The sequence below is a fragment of the Ambystoma mexicanum genome, chromosome 12 (assembly GCF_040938575.1).
Source record: "Ambystoma mexicanum isolate Mex_15411 chromosome 12, UKY_AmexF1_1, whole genome shotgun sequence".
In the NCBI taxonomy this organism is placed as follows: Eukaryota; Metazoa; Chordata; class Amphibia; order Caudata; family Ambystomatidae; genus Ambystoma; species Ambystoma mexicanum.
Genome location: NC_090936.1, coordinates 1,209,533,222 through 1,209,552,507, shown reverse-complemented (window position 1 = coordinate 1,209,552,507; position 19,286 = coordinate 1,209,533,222). Strand labels below are relative to the sequence as shown.

The 19,286-nt window shown below is 52.6% G+C and overlaps 1 protein-coding gene across 4 annotated transcripts in view; it reads right to left on the bottom strand.

The window, feature by feature from the left end:
• Positions 1-19,286, bottom strand: part of RPAP3 (RNA polymerase II associated protein 3) — a 280,511-nt gene that overhangs the window by 50,351 nt on the left and 210,874 nt on the right. The window lies entirely within an intron of this gene.

The following is a 19,286-nucleotide window of genomic DNA, read 5'->3' as shown; positions in this document are numbered from 1 at the left end:
CCCTTCCCTAGTTGAGTGCCTGTACGTGTGCATCTGTGAGCGATTGCGAGTGCGCTAGAGTAACCCTGTATGACAGACTTGGATAGTAGGGACTCAGTTGTGCTGACCTACGTCCGGTAGTGATTTAGTATTTGTCAAGACATCTGCAAGCCAGGGAATGAGGCTTTCTTCGGATTCCCCTGTGGGACTCATGGCTACAGTGCATGGCCCAGACATTGTCAGATGGATGCTAGTATGGCATAAATAGACAAAGCCTTAAAAAACTACTGTTCTGGCCCCCATAATGCTCCTTTGATGACTCACCTAGCTGCGGTGAGTGAGGTTCTTTAAAGGGAGAAAGGGAAGTCTGCAGTTAGGCAGTGGAAGGCCTACACATTGTGGTCCGTGCAGAGTGTGTCTGTGGCGAGGAAGAAGTGGCTGGAACGACAAGTGATCCTAGAGAGGAAGCTAGAACAGCCTAATCTAGAGAAAATGAGAAATGACCGCAGTTATGGGCTTGACCCCCGCCTGTTCCCAGTGTTGCCCCCCTAGTCACCCCTTGTGTCCCAGAGGATGTCCTAGATAGTTCTGCGCTTGCTCCCACACCCAGCTATTCTGCTCCCTTCCAAGTTCCTGCCCCTTGGCCACACTCCCCTGCTGCATCAGCCCCTGTAAGGTCAGCCTATGGGGACCAGTATAGGTATTCTTGAGGATGGCACAAATTTAGTGGGGGAGGAAGAAGAGGAATCATTCACCACTCCCAGATGCCGCCTCGAAACCCCCAGCACTGGGGCTATGAGAGCAATCGATACATGCTTCAGCATGTCCCATGCCAGTATCCACCGCCAGCCCGGTGCCCATTCCAGTTAGGTCACTGCGTGCATCAGGACCAGTGCGCGCCTATTGTAAGGAATGGGCTTAGTGGAAGTACAACTGTCCTCAGTGGATTCAGTAACAGCAGAACAAGGGCACAGCCCTGTCTGCTTATAGCAAATCGCAGCTCCTATACCATGCCCGCCTGGTCCCTTTCACCTACCCACTCAATCTAGACCAATAGGTCACAATGCCGGTTCTGGCCCAGAACCCCTGCCTGGACAACCCCAGGCCAGATACCAGACCAAGGCAGCTCATCTCCCAGCCAGTAGCAAAAACAGCCAAGGTGCCTCTTCTGGCACCACCTTGCAGCCCTGGCCCCAGAAGCCAGGCCAGGGTCCCATCCATTTCCCGCACGCTTGACGGGAACTGGACCCAGACGATGTACCCCTGGCACCCCAACTCCTCGCCCTAACCATCCCCTTCCCATCCAGTGGTCCCTATGTGACAGCACAGGTAGGTAACAAGTGTGCCCGGATACTGCTGGATACAGGAGCCACCTTCAGCAAACTGAGGCTGTGGGAGTTCCTGGATGCCCCAGTGTCTGACCGGACTGTCACCACTGTAGGAATAAAAGACATCCCATCTAAGGTGCCTGTATCATTGTGGTGCACTGTGTCCTCTGGCCCACTACAACATTCTACTTGACACTTTAGCTTCTGCCCTAAATGTTTGTATGTGCTCTGTTGCGAGTTTGGTGCCCCTGGTTCATTCTCCCCAATTCTCCAGTACAAAACCTGGTAGGAGAACTGACAATATTGCTTCACAATGCAGGCTACCCCAGGGACGAAATGGAACACAAAACTTGGGGGGAAAAGAGAGGAAGAATGGGGAGCTACAAGCTGGCAAAAGTGTGCGCACAGACCAGACTAAGTTGGCCAGATGCGTTGCCCCTTGCCCTCATGTAAATGGGGTATGCCCAGTAGCTTTGCTGGACTCTCTCTATTTGAGAGCATGATGGCAAGAACAATGCATCTGCCCACTGCACCACCTCCCTCTGTGAACAAGTTGCTTTTGGCACTGACTGATGTTGGAACAGAAAATGTAAACTAAGATACACTTATAACAGTCACATTGCATGATGGCAGTTGAGAAAAATGGCTCTAAAGAAAATATTGACTTCCCCTGGCGGAGAGGGTGCACTTATTGGATTGGAGCAGTGTGTATGTGTTGCAGACTCCTATGAGTAAATCTTTCACCATGCCGCTCACATCACTTTCTTGAGGCCACCCGCAAGGATGCAGCCAAAGACCTTCTAGGTGGAATAAAAGACTGGTTTAGCTCGTTCTGGGGAATCTCCTTTCATATATCCTGTATGCTGTTGGGGGGGGGGGGGTGCTTGCACCAACTGTCACCTGCAAACAAGAAACAAGTTACTAACCTATAACTGTTTTCCAGCATTGGTCTGGCATGGATTCAGATGCTCATGAATATTTGCCATCGTCAGGCTGGGAATCCTCGGTAAAAAAAAATCAGTTTCAGTTTTGTTTCTGAACTGTCTTTCTCCTAATAACCAATAACTGGTCTCTGCGTCATACTGCCCCCAGCCAATGACTGCCCTCTACCTAAGCCCCTCCTCTGGCAGCCATCTTCAGATTTAGTAGCACGTAAAGTGGCAGTAGGACCAAGAGAAGAGCAGCAGAGGGTTAGGCGGGCGGGTTTGCATGTGAATCCATGCCAGACCCATGCTGGAGAACAACAGTTACAGGTAAGTAACTTGTCCCTTCTCCAGCATGGGGTCTGGCATGGATTCACATGCTCATGAAAAAAGAATACACGGCAGTACACACATGCACAACCACGGGAGGTGGCAAGGCTCAACATTAAGCATTTCAACATCTCAACATTAAGCATCTCTTACCTCCTCACCAGGCTCACCTTCAAGCGAACAGGTTGCGCAGCACTGCTTGGCCGACTCCTCCCTGGAATCCCGGGCGACGCAGTAGAATCTCGTGAAGGTGTGCATCGACCTCCACGTAGCAGCCCTGCAGATGTTCATCAGGGGCACACCAGACAGGAACGCCCGTAGTTGCAGCGATCGCTCTGGTCGAATGGGCTCTCGGACAATGGACCGATTACAATGGGTGATGCCGCCGGAGAGCCATCTGGAAATGGAAGCCTTGGAGAGGACCTTCCCTTAGTTCACAGGACCAAAGTTCACAAACAGTTGTGATCTCTTCCGAAAGCTCTTTGTGCGGTCCATGTAGAACTTCAGCGCTCTAGCCACATCCAGCGAGTGGAAAGTCCTCTCAGCGGCGACGAAGGCAACAGGAAGAAAACAGGTAACACCAAGGGCTTGTTGAGATGGAAGTCCGACGGCACCTTGGGTATGAAGGAGGGGTGCGTCCTCAGCACGACCCTCATATCGTGGAATGTCAAGTACGGAGGCTTACAGGAGAGGGCCGGGATCTCTCCCACTCGTCGTGCAGAGGTGATGGCCACAAGAAATGTCTGTACACAGGGTGTGCAGCGCTTGCAGTATGTCTGCCGACCTGTCCGTCGGTGGTGGAAGCGGCTGCAACGGGAGCGTGGGCAGTGGTGTGGTCTCCTCCGGTTCCTCACCGTCCTGCAGCCCCTCGTCGGTTCCCTTGTCGCTTTCCACGTCTGCCTCATCGGGGTCCACCCGTAGGACCTGGCCTTGATTAATTTCTTGTCCAGCCCCTTCTTCAGCCCAGAGAGTTCCTTCTCGGAGGAGATGTCCGAGTCCGGCAGGACTACCGTGCCCCCCCCTTCTTCTCGGCCAGGGGCGACGGCCTCGGGGAGATGATTGGCATCGCCTTCACTGGCGTTTTCTCAATGGGCAGGAAAGCCAATTCTTAGAAAACTCTTGGCTCGGGGGTCGTCTTCCCTGGGCCCGCGTCAGCGGCCTTCGTCAGGGACGCCATCATGCCTTCAATAGACGCCTTAGCCTGGTGAAGCTGGGCCTTCATGACCTTGGGCGTGCCCGGCGCCTTCACCGTGGGGACCGGGGGGGTCAACGCCTCGCTCTCCCTTGGTTTTCTCCGTTGGGGTCGACCGGGCCTTCTCCAGAAGCTTACCCGGGTGGTCAGACTTCCTTTTCTTCACCGAACCGGAGGGTTGGCTCGTGGTTGACGGCGTCAGCAATGCTACGCACGGCCTGGCTTCCACGGAGGCTGTACCAACAGCACTCTTGGTGCCCGTGGACTCGTGGTGCTTTGCCTTATGTTAGGCCCCTGTCGCCGGAGCGCCCTCAAAGGTCTTAGAAGACCGCTCAGACTTTCTTTCGGGAGAAGTACGTTGCCGAGGCTCACCTGCCGCCGGGTTCGTCTCCAGCCACTCGGTGAGCCGCTTGTGACGGTCCTTCATGGTGCGGGCAGACATGTCCTTACAGGGCGCACAGGCCTCCTCCATGTGCGAGCTGTCCGAATGTAGGCAATAAAGGCACATGGAGTGCCCATCCTAAAGGATGATGTTCCGTAGCCCGCATCCTGGGCAGACCCTGAACAGAGGTGTCAAGTCTCCTTTATCTTCGCCCATGTCCATGCGGTGTAGGCCTCCAAGAGTCTTCTGGAATCCACCAAGAAGTAAACTCAACGAAAAATCGCCTTTGAGGGGCGTAGAAAGTTCAGAAAAAAGGGTCCCCGTTAGTCGGTTGGTGGATCGATGGAGCTCGAGGCTCGATTGACCGAAAAATAGAGCAAAACTCTTAGAAAAATCGCAAAACGCAGTAAAAGCTCGAGAACTATAGCACGAGGACTCGCAACACTTGAACGTGCAGTACAAATCTGAAGATGGCTGCCAGAGGAGGGGCTTAGGTAGAGGGCAGGATGACCCAGAGACCAGTGATTGGCTATTAGGAGAAAGACAGTTCAGAAACAAAACTGAAACTGATTTTTTCTTTACCAAGAATTCCCAGCTGGCCGACGGGGAATATTCATGAGCATGCGAATCCATGACATACCCCATGCTGGTGAACTCTGGTTCTTCATATCAAACTGTTGCCAAACCCCTGGACACCACTTAACCATGGCTCATATCCACCTCACATCCTGGAATCCAGACTCAAAACAAGAACTTTCCGGATTGAGGAGTGACGCTGGTGACCAGCCCAGTTTATGTGACACTTTCGGGACCAGAGGGGGGCTGTGGAAATGGCAGTATCCATGTGTCACTTGTTGTTTACTGTGGGTTTTCATTTTACCAATGTATTGCGTGACCTTTGAAAGGTAGGCCACACTTGTACCCTTTAAATACATTGAGGTACCCCCTGATCACGCTCAAACCAGAGTAAATGCACCCCTCTAGGGAATTAAGGCCATGAGTCTATCTTGCAAGAGATAACAAACTTTAATCCTTGCAAAGATGAGGATTGAGGGGAATGGCAGAGGACTCTGCCATTCTGACCTCCTTGGCTGGCTCCCAGGTCCTGAAGACTGGTGCTGGGCCTGGAGCTTAAATACTCTTGACTTGGTCACTGGAGACCGGCAGAGCTCATCCAAAACTGTTCTTCTTGCCATACAAGGGACGCTGCAGTTCTTCCTTCTTGCATGGCTGGGTTCCGTTTGGGACAAGCTACATAACATTATGCTGCCTATGCAGGAATACATTGTGCTCTTACTTAGCATCATTTGCTATGTTATAAATGAGCACCACACACCGTGGGTAATAATAAGCAGCGCTCAGATACCTGAGGGTTTGTAGCGCTATATAAATGCTAAATTATTATTATTAAATTATTATAAACATTCATACATCTACCTGCCATTTTCTTAACACTTCACTCAACATAATTATATTAGATCTGGTCCAGTAATTTCTACAAAACCCCCTTATTTTTACATATTGTTGCATTGTGCGTATAAGCACGTACATTCTGCTATTCTTAATTGGCATGGGCTTTTGATGAACAGAAACAGCTATTCATCCACCTTATGTGCTCTGCGAGAGGTAGCCTTGGTGACGGTGACGCAATGCCTGAAGTCTACTTTTAGCACAGGCTGCATTCCTTCTCCAGAGAGCCTGCTTTGAGATTTGATTTTAAAACTACACAAAATAACATTTGCAAGTGTTTTCAACTTGTGGTTATTTGCACCTTATATTTAATACTATTTTCATTTAGTGGCTGGCCATGCCTGTATGTGATTATATTTGCATGAAAAAAGCGTTCTCAGCGCTATAGTGATAAGAAGTCTTCCCTAATTCTAAAGCACTTGTGAAACTTGGGAAAGAAGGAAAGCACCAGGCTCCTTCCCAACACTTTCATGTTTCCCAAATGTATTTTCCACCTTGCACTGCATATGACTGTATATTCACTGCACTGTTTATGCCAGCTGTTTATTTCTGTCAAGTGTTTGCATGTTCCCCAACATTGCCTGAACACTATATTTTTTACCTTCATAATCCCTATAGTTGCTGGTTTCTGGCACACTGGACATTGTTCACTTGGAGACTCCACTCCCAGGCAACCAGCCTACAGCCAGTAACAAAGGGATCACAAAGGAATCACATTCCTCCCAAAGGCCTGGCCGACTCCCCTGTTGGAAAACCTGTTCAGCAGCTTCCTTGAGCCTGAAACAAGCCCCAGTTTAATCTGCTGCCTTGGGATGAATCTTTACTCCCCCTTCCATGAGACCCTCCTCCACTACCCAGTGACAGTTGGCCTGCCCTCTGCAAGTTACCAAGCTAGCTCCTGCTGGGAACCTACATTCCCCACACAACAATTAGCGTGCCCTTTGGCCCCAAACTGCCCTGCACTGTATAATTTCATCTCCCCATACCTGCTGTGGGCTCAAACTGCCAACTCCCCTGGTCTTTACTTTACTTCATTTATATTGCGCCACCATAAACCCATAGGTGTGAGGGCGCAGACAGGACAAAAAGGTCAAGCATATAGGTAGATCCGGAAGCAGAAGGGAAGACTGAGGATCAAGTGCTGCTACTTGAAAATGAAGGTTTTTAGGTCTTTCTTGAAGTTGGTCAGATCGACAGAGTATCTCAACCGAACTGGTAGGGTGTTCCAGATAGCTGGTGCCACAAAGGCGAAGGCACCCCATTGTGCTTTTTTGGTTTTGACTTTGGGCTGGTGAAGCAGGTTCCGATTGTTGGAGCGAAGATTTCTGCCACTGGATTTTATTCTTATGTATCTTTGAAGGTAAGTGGGCATAATGCCCTTGAGACATTTAAAAGGTAATGACCATGAGTCTAAAGGTAATACACGCATCCACGGGCAGCCAGTGCAACGCGCGACGTGCCTCAGACACGTGCTCTGTAGGCCAGACCTGAGATAACTCTGACCGCTCCATTCTGCACCACCTGCAGGCGACTAATGGTCTTTTTGCTTGCACCTGCTAGGAGGCTGCAGCAATAGTCCAGTTTATATCCTATGATGGCACGAGCAATGGACTCTGCATTAGGTTGAGAGATAAGTGGTTGCATGTGGGATAGCAGTTTGATATAGTAGGTGGCCGAGGACACAGTACTAGCCACATAGGAATTCATGGTAAGCGATTGGTCCAGCACCATCCCTAGGATAATTACTTTAGGAAGAGAGGGAATGAGATCATCTCCCAGCTGAAAATGTTTATACGCTGGGTCTAGTTTAGACAAAATACTGTCAGAACCCACAACCATGAGTTCCGTCTTTCCTTGGTTTAAGGTGAGATTGTTCAGCATCATCCAGTGTTTGATGGTCTGGGAATCACACAGAATACTTGAAAGTGTATGTCCCACTCTGCATCCCATCTACCCTGGTAATGACCCTGGCAACACTTGCCCTAACAAACTCGCCTGGGTGATGGGGCTGGCCCTGGAAATGACCCTGGCAACACTTGCCCTAACAAACTCGCCTGGGTGATGGGGCTGGCCCTGGAAATGACCCTGGCAACACTTGCCCTAACAAACTCGCCTGGGTTATGGGGCTGGCCCTGGAAATGACCCTGGCAACACTTGCCCTAACAAACTCGCCTGGGTGATGGGGCTGGCCCTGGAAACGACCCTGGCAACACTTGCCCAAACAAACACTTGCCTGGGGGATGGGGCTGGCCCTGGAAACGACCCTGGCAACACTTTCCCAAACAAACACTTGCCTGGGGGATGGGGCTGGCCCTGGAAATGACCCTGGCAACACTTTCCCAAACAAACACTTGCCTGGGGGATGGGGCTGGCCCTGGAAATGACCCTGGCAACACTTGCCCAAACAAACAATTGCCTGGGGGATGGGGCTGGCCCTGGAAATGACCCTGGCAACACTTTCCCAAACACACACTTGCCTGGGTGATGGGGCTGGCCCTGGAAATGAGCCTGGCAACACTTCCCAAACACACACTTGCCTGGGTGAGAGGCCGGCCTGCATTGGGTGGGAACAGCCTTATATAAGCCTGTGGAGAGAGGACTGGGGGGGTGAGGGGGGTCTTCTTTCTTTTTTGGCTGCTGGCGGGTGTGTGCTGATCGTGGGGGTCGAAGGCAGAGAGGCCTACAATCTAAGGTACCCTTGTCCCCAGTCTACCCTTCATTTTCTCCCTCTTCCCCAAACTGTCCTATTATCCTCCGTTGTTCTCCCTTTCCCCCTACATCCAAGGGTACTCCCCAGGCCCCAGGATGCATGCCAGTGGGTGTACCTAGCTAGTCCAGTGTGTCTAATTTATCTCACTTGCTCCCCCACATCGCACCCACACACCACCTTTCTTCGCCTCATTTATCGCCCACCTACACGCAATCCCAACTTCCACACCGACTGGACTGACTTCACTACTAACAACCACACCTGCCCCTGCAACAAAATCTACCTTGGCGACTTCATCCTTGGTAGTTCCCTTCCAGACACCAATCCCATACTAAAGACTGTCCATTCTCCACTCATCCCTTATGACATTACACAACACATCACCTATCCCACACACATTGCTGGCAAAACCCGAGACCTTTTGATCACAAGCAAAAATCATGTCTCTGTGGATAATCAAATCTGGGTATCGTGGTTTGACCACTTTGCTATCCCTTTCATGCTCACACTATCACAATCCCACAAAATCCCACCACCTCCCACAACACATCTTCAACCCCCAGCCAGACAAACCAAACACATTACAGATGGAACAAGTTACTTAACTGCAACTGTTGTTCTACAGCATGGGTCTGGCATGGATTCACATGCTCATGAATATTCCCCGTCGTCAGGCTGGGAATCCTCGGTAAAAAAAAATCAGTATCAGTTTCGTTTCTGATCTGTCTTTCTTAGTAGTAACCAATCACTGATCTCTGGGTCATACTGCCCACAGCCAATGACTGCCCTCTCCCTAAGCCCCTCCCCTGGCAGCCATCCTCAGATTTGGTAGCACGTAAAGTGACAGTATAACCAAGTGAAGAGCCGCAGAGGGTAAGGAGGGAGGGTTCGCGTGTGAATCCATGCCAGACCCATGCTGGAGAACAACAGTTACAGGTAAGTAACCTGTTCCTTCTCCAGCATGGGGTCTGGCATGGATTCACATGCTCATAAATATAAGAATACATAGCAGTATACACATGCAACCACGGGAGGTGGCAACAGGCTCAACATTAAGCAATACAACAACTCAAGATTAAGCATCTCTTACCTCCTCACCAGGCTCACCTTAAGCGAACAGGTTGCGCAGCACTGCTTGGCCGACCCTGGACTCCTCCCTGGAGTCCCGATCGAGGCAGTAGAATCTTGTGAAGGTGTGCGTCGACCTCCACGTAGCAGCCCTGCAGATGTCCAGCAGGGGCACACCAGACAGGAACGCCGTGGTAGCAGCGATCGCTCTGGTCGAATGGGCTCTCGGACGGCCGGGCTGCGGTCGGTTTGCCAACCGGTGACAGTGCATGATGCAGCCGGAGAGACATCTGGAAATGGAAGCCTTCGAGAGAGCCTTCCCTTGATTCACAGGTCCAAAGTTCACAAACAGCTTTGATGTCTTCTGAAAACCATTCGTTTGGTCCACGTAGAACTTCAGCGCTCTAGCCACATCCAGCGAGTGCAAAGTCCTCTCGGCCCGAGACGAAGGCGACGGGAAGAAAACTGGCAACACCAAGGGCTTGTTGAGGTGGAAGTCCGACGGCACCTTGGGCATAAAGGAGGGGTGTGTCCTCAGCACCACTTTCGTGTCGTGAAAAGTCAAGTATGGAGGCTGGCAAGATAGGGCCTGGATATCTCCCACTCGTCGTGCAGAGGTGATGGCCACGAGAAATGCTGTCTTCCATGACAGGAACTTCAACGGCGCTGAATGCATAGGCTCGAATGGGGCCCCCATGAGCCTGGTCAGCACCACGCTGAGCTCCCACGCCGGGGCAGGGGTCTTCACCGGCGGGAACGATCGGAATAGTCCCTTCATAAATTCCTTCACCAGGCGATGAGACCACAAGGATGCCCGTCCTGCAGTTCTGGTGTATCGGGAAATGGCCACCAGATGCATCTTGATAGAGGCGTGAGCCAGTCCAGCTTTGGCCAGCGACAGTAGGTACGGCAATACTTGAGGGGCCGGAATCCGCAGAGGGTTAATCTTCTGTGCACGGCACCAGACAGAGAACCTCTTCCACTTATGTCCATAGCATTTGAGAGTTGAGGACGCCCTGGCTTTTGTAAGAACCTCTCTGCAGTCAGCCGGGATATCGTATCCTCCAAACTCTAGCGCTGCAGGAGCCAAGCCTGCAAGTTCAGCGACTCTGGGTCGTGATGAAGAATGGCGCCTCCTTCTCTGGAGAGAAGATCCGCTTCCGTCGCCAGCTTGGTAGGTGGGGACGCTGACAAGTCCAGAAGGTCCGGGAACCAGATCAGTCTCGGTCACGCCGGTGCGACGAGGATCATCTTGCACCTGGACCTCTTGAGCTGGTTGATGAGACGGAGCAGCAACGGCAACGGAGGGAACGCGTACAGGAACAGGCCGTCCCAAGGGAACGAGAAAGCATCGCCCATGCTCCTCGGCTTTGCGAACCTGCTGGCGAACCTCTGGCACTTGGAGTTCGTCGCCGTCGCGAACAGGCCGATCTGGGGTTTGCCCCATCGTTGAAAGAGCCGATCCACCTGGTCCTGGTGTAGTTTCCACTCGTGGCACGAGCGCATCTCCCTGCTGAGTGAGTCGGCGATGGTGTTTTTTATTCCTGCCAGGTGGAAGGGAACCAGAAACATCCCCTGGGTGACGGCCCAGTGCCACAGATCCTGGGCCTCCTTGGATAGGGCTGGGGATCTGGTGCCTCCCTGCTTCCAGATGTAGAACATCGTGGTGGTGTTGTCGGTGAAGATCCTCACCACTTTGTCCTTGAGGGACGGAAGGAACGATTTGAGCGCCCAGAACACGGCTCGTAGCTCCAGGATGTTGATGTGGAGAGACCTCTCCTCTGGGAGCCAGAGGCCTCTTGCGTGGAGATCTCCGGTGTGGGCCCCCCATCCCTCCAGGGAGGCGTTGTCGTTACCATCTCCTGATACGCCGGGGTGTGAAAGTGCATGCCTGCCGTGAGGTGCGCGTGGGCACCCCACCATAGAATCGCCCGACGGTACTCCTCGTCGAGCGGGATCCTGTCTTCGAAGCTGCCCGCCGCCTGAATCCAGCGGGCGTCGAGGAACTCTTGTAGCGGACGCATTCGTAGTCTGCAAAGGGGCACAAGGTAGATGCATGAGGACATCATCCCGAGGAGGGACTTGATGGACCTCACTCTGGCCACATCCGTGGCCAACAGGCGCTGCACCTTGCCCAAAATGGCCTACGTCCTTTCTTCCAACGGAGATGCCAATCGCTTCACTGTATCGAGCTTCGCTCCCAGAAACAGTGCCACCTGCGACGGGACCAGATGGGATTTGGGGTAGTTGATGGCGAATCCCAGCTCCGTGAGCAGGCGGACGGTCCTCGCTGTGTGTTCGACGGCGAGTTCTCTTGACCTTGCACGGATTAGCCAGTCGTCCAGGTAGGGGTAGACGTGGATCCCTTGCAGGCGCACCGCGCCGCCACAGGTGCGAGGCACTTGGTGAACACCATGGGTGCCGACTTTAATCTGAACTGCAGGGCTCTGAATTGGTAGTGACGCCCCTGGACTACGAATCTGAGGAACTTTCTGTGTCCTTTTAGAAATGGGATGTGGGAGTAAGCATCCTCTAGGTCCAGTGATGATAGGAAGTCGCCCTCCTCCAGCTGTCCCAGCACGTGCTGGAGGGTGACCATCCTGAATTTCTGTGCCTTGATGTACTTGTTCAACCGACACAGGTCCAGGATGGGGCGCCAACTGCCTGTCTTCTTTCTGACTAGGAAGTATCTTGAGTGTATTCCGGAGCCCCGGAGCCTCTTGGGGACGAGCTCGAGGGCACCTTTCTTGAGCATCGCCTTACCTCCAACAGCAGTTGAGGGATGCGATTCTCCTTCCTGGCCACGAGAGGAATGCGAGGACACTTCTTTTGAAATTCTAGCGAGTGTCCGCGGGCCAGAGTGTCCAGCACCCAACGGTCGGTGGAGATGGACTCCCACACGCTGACTAACTTCGTCAGCCGGCCTCCCACCGGGGTGTTTTGGTGGGGGCCCAACGCTACGGCCGGTTCAGTCCTGCTTGGAAGAGGCCTTGCCGCCTTGGCCTCCTTGCCAATGGCGGCGAGACCCTCCTTGCTTGCCACGGCCTCTGTAGGCCTCCTGGGACGAGCAGCTGGCCGCCTGGCGGTAAGTAGAGCCACCGCTGGATCCCTTGGAGGCTCCCTGTCTGCCTCCCGAGCTCCAAAAGGGCCGCCGTTGCTGAAGGACTCCTAGGGCTCGGGCTGTTTCCGTGTCTGTCTTGATGGCCTGGAGGGACTCATCCACCGTCTTTCCAAACAGGTTGTTGCCGTCGAACGGCATGTCCAACACTCTGGTCTGGACGTCCTGGCGAAAGTCCGTCGCCTTGAGCCATCCTCATCGTCGGAGGCAAACCGTGTTGCTCAGTTGGCGAAATCCGGTATCGGCAATGTCCGTTGCCACCGTAATGGCGTGATCCGACGCCACCTCGCCTTCCTGCAGAATCTGTAGGGCCTCTGCCCTCTTGTCGTCCGGTAGGAAGTCTAGCAGAGGAGCTATCTTGAACCAAAGCTCCCTGTCGTAAAGGGCCACAATCGCTAAGGCATTGGCCTCCTTAATCGTCGTCGCCGCCGACGAGATGACTCGTCGTCCCATGGAGTCCAACTTCTTGCCCTCGCTGTCCGGCGGGGAAGTGGAAGTTGAAGCCGCCGCACCCGCTGCTTTCTTCTTGGCCGCTGCCGAGACGACAGAGTCCGGCGTGGGCTGGGCCCTGAGGCACAAGGGGGTGGCATCAGGGACCCAGTACTTCTTCTCGTACCCGTCCCTTTTGGCGGGTGTCGTGGAAGGGTTCTTTAGGATAGCCACCGCAAGGACCGTCTTTCTCTTGGCCTCTCGTCGTTGGTAAAGAAAACCTTCCTTTTTCTGTTCCTCAGGGCAGAGCTGGAAGAGCTCAGATGCCCAGGCTATCATGGCGTGAAAAGAGCCAATTTCGTCGGGTGGAGAGGCCCGAGGGGTGGGGGGTGATGACAGGATGTCCATTGTATCATCGCCGCCGACGTCGTCCGTCCCCGTCGCTGTATCCGTCGCCGTATCCTCCCGAGGGTCCGGCGAGGGGGATGAGGGGTCCACAGGCCTCGCAGGCACGAAGGGCAGCGCGGGATGGACTCTCCTCCGCTTGTTCGGAGGGCTTCCCGACAGTCCTGGTTCTGGATCCTCCGTCGGGGTCCGTGGTAACCTCGTCCTTATCTCAGTACATAAGGATTGGATCGCCAACAAAATGGCCACTGAGCTATCCTGGGGCTCGGGTAATGGCTGAGACGGACGGGATGGCGCTCTACTTGGCCCTCGTCATCGCCATCTTCGATCACATCAGCGGGAACCTTCCCGTGGGATCGAACCTTCTCGAACCCCTCGTTGAGGCCTACGAACCTCTTGTTGAGGCCTTTCACGGTTTCCAACGGATCCTCCTCAGAGGCTGAATCCGAGTCCGTAATGGCCACCGCCCCCCCTCTTTTTCCACCGGGGTCTTCACGATGGTATGGAAAGAGGATTCCCTCCGCAGTGGCAGGGAAACTCTGGGCCCCGAGGCCGCCTTCACTGGCGTAGCCCCTGCCGGCTTCGCCAGGGCCGCTGCAACAACCTCGATAGAGGCCTTTGCCGGTTGGATCAAGGCCCTCACCACCTTAGGTGCATCCTGGGCCTTCGCTTTGGGGGGAGGGTCATCGCCTCGCTCCCCCTCGGCTCCCTTTGAGATCGACCGGGGCCTCTCCAGAAGCTTACCCGGGTTCTCGGACTTCCTGTTCCCCGAACCAGAGCGCTGGCTCGTGGTTGATAGTACTGGGGAAGTCGCGCCCTGCCTGGCAGCCGAGGAGCACGACCTCTCGACGCTCCCGGTGCCCGCGGACTCGCAGTGCTTGGCCTTCTGTTGGGCCCCCATCGCCGGGGTGCCCTCACAGGACTTAGAAGACCGCTCAGACTTTGTCTTCGCCTTCTCACCTCCTGTGCCCTTCTCCAGCCAGGCGGCGAGGCGGGAACGACAATCCTGCTTGGTCCGTTCCGACAGGTTCTTGCAGAACGCACAGTCCTTCTCCACGTGCGTCTTGTCCTCATGAAGGCAGTAGAGACATCTCGAATGCTCGTCCTCCTTGAAAACATTTTGCAATCCGCATCCTGGGCAGCTCCTGAACAGCTTGGATCCGGGCGTCAAGCTTCCCTTGTCCTGGGCCATGTCCGTTGAGGTAGGCCACAGATCTTCTGGAATCCTCCAAGAAGCGTAACTCGACGAAGACTTCACCCTTGAGGGGCGTAGAAGAATTCCGATACGGGTCCCCGTTATCGGAAGTAGAAACGGTGGAGCTTGAGGCTCGATAAAACGGAAAAAATGAGAACATTCTCCTGAAAAAGCGCGAAAACGCAGTAAAGCTCGAGAGCTAAAGCACGAGGACTCCCAACACTTGAATGTGCGGTAAAAATCTGAGGATGGCTGCCAGGGGAGGGGCTTAGGGAGAGGGCAGTCATTGGCTGGGGGCAGTATGACCCAGAGATCAGTGATTGGTTACTACTAAGAAAGACAGATCAGAAACTGATAAAGAACCCATGCCCCTCAACCAGAACACCCCGCAGACACTGCCGTAACAAATCTAAAACTGCCATACGGAATGTCAATACGACCCATTACTTACAAGAACTCCAACCCGCCACCAATCGTACCCAGAAACTATGCAACACCATCAAGTCCCTCTCTAAACTACCATCCACACCTTCCACACCTTATGCAGCTCCCTCATGTACTACTGACACTCCAAATTACACATCAGGACAACTCTCCTCTCTGCTCTCCCACACACACCCCCGCTCCCAAAAATGTCAACACATGGGACACCTTCCACTGCATCGACACCAACACCCTCACTGCCAAAACAAAACCTGCACACATCCTGGATGATGCATGCCCATCTCAAGCTGCAGCCAATTGCATCACCACCCGCGCTGCACACTGGCTCACCATGATAAGCTTCGGTCTCTCACATGGCACTACACCCTCTGCACACAAAACTGGACAAATCTCACTGCTTCTCAAAAAAACATCTCTCGACCCCACGCTCCATGAAAACTACTGTCCCATTACTATCCTACCATACCTCGCCAAAATCATGGAGCGCTTTGCAACTACCCAACTGCAACACACCACCACCACAAACAATCTACTCCACCCATTCCAATCTAGCTTTTGGCCTGGACACAGCACTCGGACCACTACTTTACACATCCTCGATGACCTCCACAGCATTCCAGACAAAGGACATATAGCAAATCTCACACTCCTCAACCTCTCTGCAGCCACTGACACCATTGACAACAACATTCTACTAGACATCCTAGCCCACAGTATGAAGCTCTCTGCCACCATACTCGACTTGTTCACCTAATTTCTCACAGACAGGACACACTTTGTCTCTATGCCACCTTATCGATCAGACCCCCAGCCCTGTCAAGTATGGGGTCCTGCAAGACTCCTCCCTATCGCCACTCCTCTTCAACTTAGAAGTTGAATCGTTTGGACAAATGCTTAGCAAACACAATGTACATTTCAACCAATGCGCAGATGACACAAAAATATGCTTCCAAATGTCATCCCCTTCACAACTCCACACCCTCAGAACCTGTCTCTCCATCACCACCAACTGGATGGCCACCCACTTCCGCGTAATCAACCCTTCTAAAACAGAACGCCTCCTCATGTGCTCCCCCCAAGGCACAACCACGGCCTCACCCGTTGTTAGGCGGAAACCTGTGCAGTTCCCTCTGGGACCACTGCAAAAGATTTAGGACTACAGGCGTTGGCGGTGAACCCACTTGGTAGCAGTCTGCACCACACAGATTCACGTGGTAGCTGTGGCTGAGCAGTCAGACTTCTCTCAAGAAAAGTTGAGCAGTATGTGGAGTATACAAAATAGGGCAATTCTTCACAGCAAGACAAGCAAACACGCAACGAGGCTTAGTGTAAAGATATTAAGGTATTTATTTATAGCAAAACATCTATGGAAAACACTGAGGCAAATCACGGCAAACAAATCAAACACAATTACTCTACGAGGTAGAAAACGATCAATCCCCCTAGCAAAATATCGACAACTCTAGGTTCTACTGGTACCACTTATTTTCAGACAGAGGTGTATACCTCAACCTAGATGACACTCGAATATTAGTTAGGACGGGAGAGAAAAAAATAGACAGGTTACGAAATCAACGCAGTTCAATACTTCGCGGATAAAATGCAAGGCAGGAAGGCAAGGATCACAATAGATCGTAAAGTTCAGAGGCCAGGCCCACTCAGAGAGAGGCAAGGCGCGATATCCCAAAAAGTCTCTAGTGTAGATGCATTCAAGTCTTATAGCAAATTGTTATCGGCAGATTGAACCAGTTCAGAACAATGAATGAGAAAAGCTTGGAGGCGACCCCACGGAACGGAGAGGATTAAGACACCTCACTCGAACCGACCGAAAGGGAAGCCAGGCGGACACGGTACCTTGTTGTGGAGGGCAGCTCCGGCGGGGGCAGTTGTTCCTGGTGGTGGATGCACGTCGGGTCTTTGCCAAGAGTAGAGAGGTTCTCGTCGTCGAAGAAAAGTGAAGTCCGGTGCACCACCAGGGAAGAGACCAGCCGCGGAGTGCTCCGTCACAAGGCACCACCTTTTGGTCGCGGTACAGGGGTAGTGGCTATCCGGTTGCCGGGTTGCTCTGCACGGGCAATTCGACCACTGTGTCCTGAGGCGAATAAAAAGCAAAGGGGACTGGTTGTTCCCACCAGTCAGGGGAAGAGACTCTCCGGCAGGGAGATCTCCTCTGTCGTCGGGAAGTGGTGAGTCGCTCAGCAGGGCTCCACCGGAGGTGTCGTCGTTGCAGGTCGGCTCAGCGTTACCCTCGTCGGATTCTTAGGTCCTGTGGCGACTTCTGAAGATCCAGTCCCAAAAGCCCTGCTTTTATGCAGAAACCCCCATTCATTCAGCCTAGCTGTCAATCAACACATGCTAAGTGGTGAGCGGGAACGCTCACCACTTGGGCCAATCACTCCAGAGTGCGACCTGAGTTGGCAAGGCAACTCGGTCCAGGGTGCCTAAACCCCCTCCCACACCCCTGTGGTAACCCAGACAGAATGGCACCACTTTGGAGGGTCTCTGTACAGAGGCCCGCCAAAAGTGGAACAAAGGGCTCAACCTTTGGTTTAGGAGTCACAGAGACGAACACAGACGCCATTTTACAAACCGAGTTCTGGCAGAAAATACCATCCGATAAACTTATTTAAGATTAGGAGACCGGTGGTACGTTAGAGATTAACGAGAAAAAGGGTCAATCTCCAACAATGGGACGAATCCCATAGGGTTATGTCCAGGGTCGAACATAACAAGTAGTTTCCACTGCCACCAGCCAAAACTCGACGAGGGGGGACGGGACAGTGCCCCCTCGAGTAACAGATCCAGGAGTAATCGAATTACCCCTACTAGTACGTCAACAATAAGATGGTTTGTACTAGTTCTGTTAGTAAATTTAGGTCTAGTAAAGCCAATGGTGACTTTACATGCCCGGGGAGACAGTAGTCAGTCCCCGGGTATGGAGTCTATGGTGGAGGTCCGCTAGGACGCCCCAGTGTTACGGCACGTAGGGTGCAGTGTAACACACATAGAAAAACATATGAGACCCTATGGAGTAAAAGACCCCATAGCCCATCGAACACATTGACATTTCAAAGGAATTACACACATACATGTCCAAGAGTGGGAGAAAAGAGTCTCACTCTTGGCAGGATGGAAAAAAACTAACTCCAGAAATCCAGCAAAGCTGCTGGGGGACTCACTAGGTTAGGAAATTCAGCCTAAACAGAGAATTCTCCCTAACACCCGTGGATCTAAAAACTTGCCACAGACAACCCATGCATATCCCTCTCAACACCTGTCAAATCCCTTTGCTTCAACATCAACGCCAACCTTTCCTTCACACACCACATAGCCACTTTCACCAAAACATGCAATTTACAACTACACCTTCTCCAAAAATCAGACATATCCTTCCTCTGGACGACTTCCGCACCGCAGTCCAAGCACTGGTTCTCTCTAAGCTAGACTATGTAAAGGCTCTCCTCACTGGACACCCCAACACCACCCTTGCCCCCCTGCAAGCAATTCAAAACGCAGCAGCCAGACTCATCCTCCACCTACCTAAACATGCACACATCACCCCCACTCTTGCCCAGCTCCTCGGGCTCCCCATACCATGGTGAATCGCATTCAAAGGACTCTGCATCGCATTGAAAGCCATCCACCTTAAACCTTCATCTTATCTTCATGAGAAACTCAAACCAACACCCACCCAAACACCAGACTAGCCAGCCAACACCTTCTACAAACTCACATGCACACAAAACAGGCATTTACCCACTGGGCACCCAGGGCATGGAACATCCTTCATGACCACATTCAGAAAGCGCCTCGAAACCTACCTGCTCCCCACACATAATCCTGCCCTCCTCCACTGCTATCATTTGTCTATCCTAATCTCCCCATCATTCCCTGTTCCCCACACATAATCCTGCCCTCCTCCACTGCTATTATTTGTGTATCCTAATCTCCCATCATTCCGTGCTCCCCACACATAACCCTGCCCTCCTCCACTGCTATCATTTGTCTATCCTAATCTTCCCATCATTCCCTGTTCCCCACACATAAACCTGCCCTCCTCCACTGCTATCATTTGTCTACCCTAATCTCCCCATCATTCCCTGTTCCCCACACATAATCCTGCCCTCCTCCACTGCTATCATTTGTCTATCCTAATCTCCCATCATTCCCTGCTCCCCACACATAACCCTGCCCTCCTCCACTGCTATCATTTGTCTATCCTAATCTTCCCATCATTCCCTGTTCCCCACACATAACCCTGCCCTCCTCCACTGCTATCATTTGTCTATCCTAATCTTCCCATCATTCCTTGT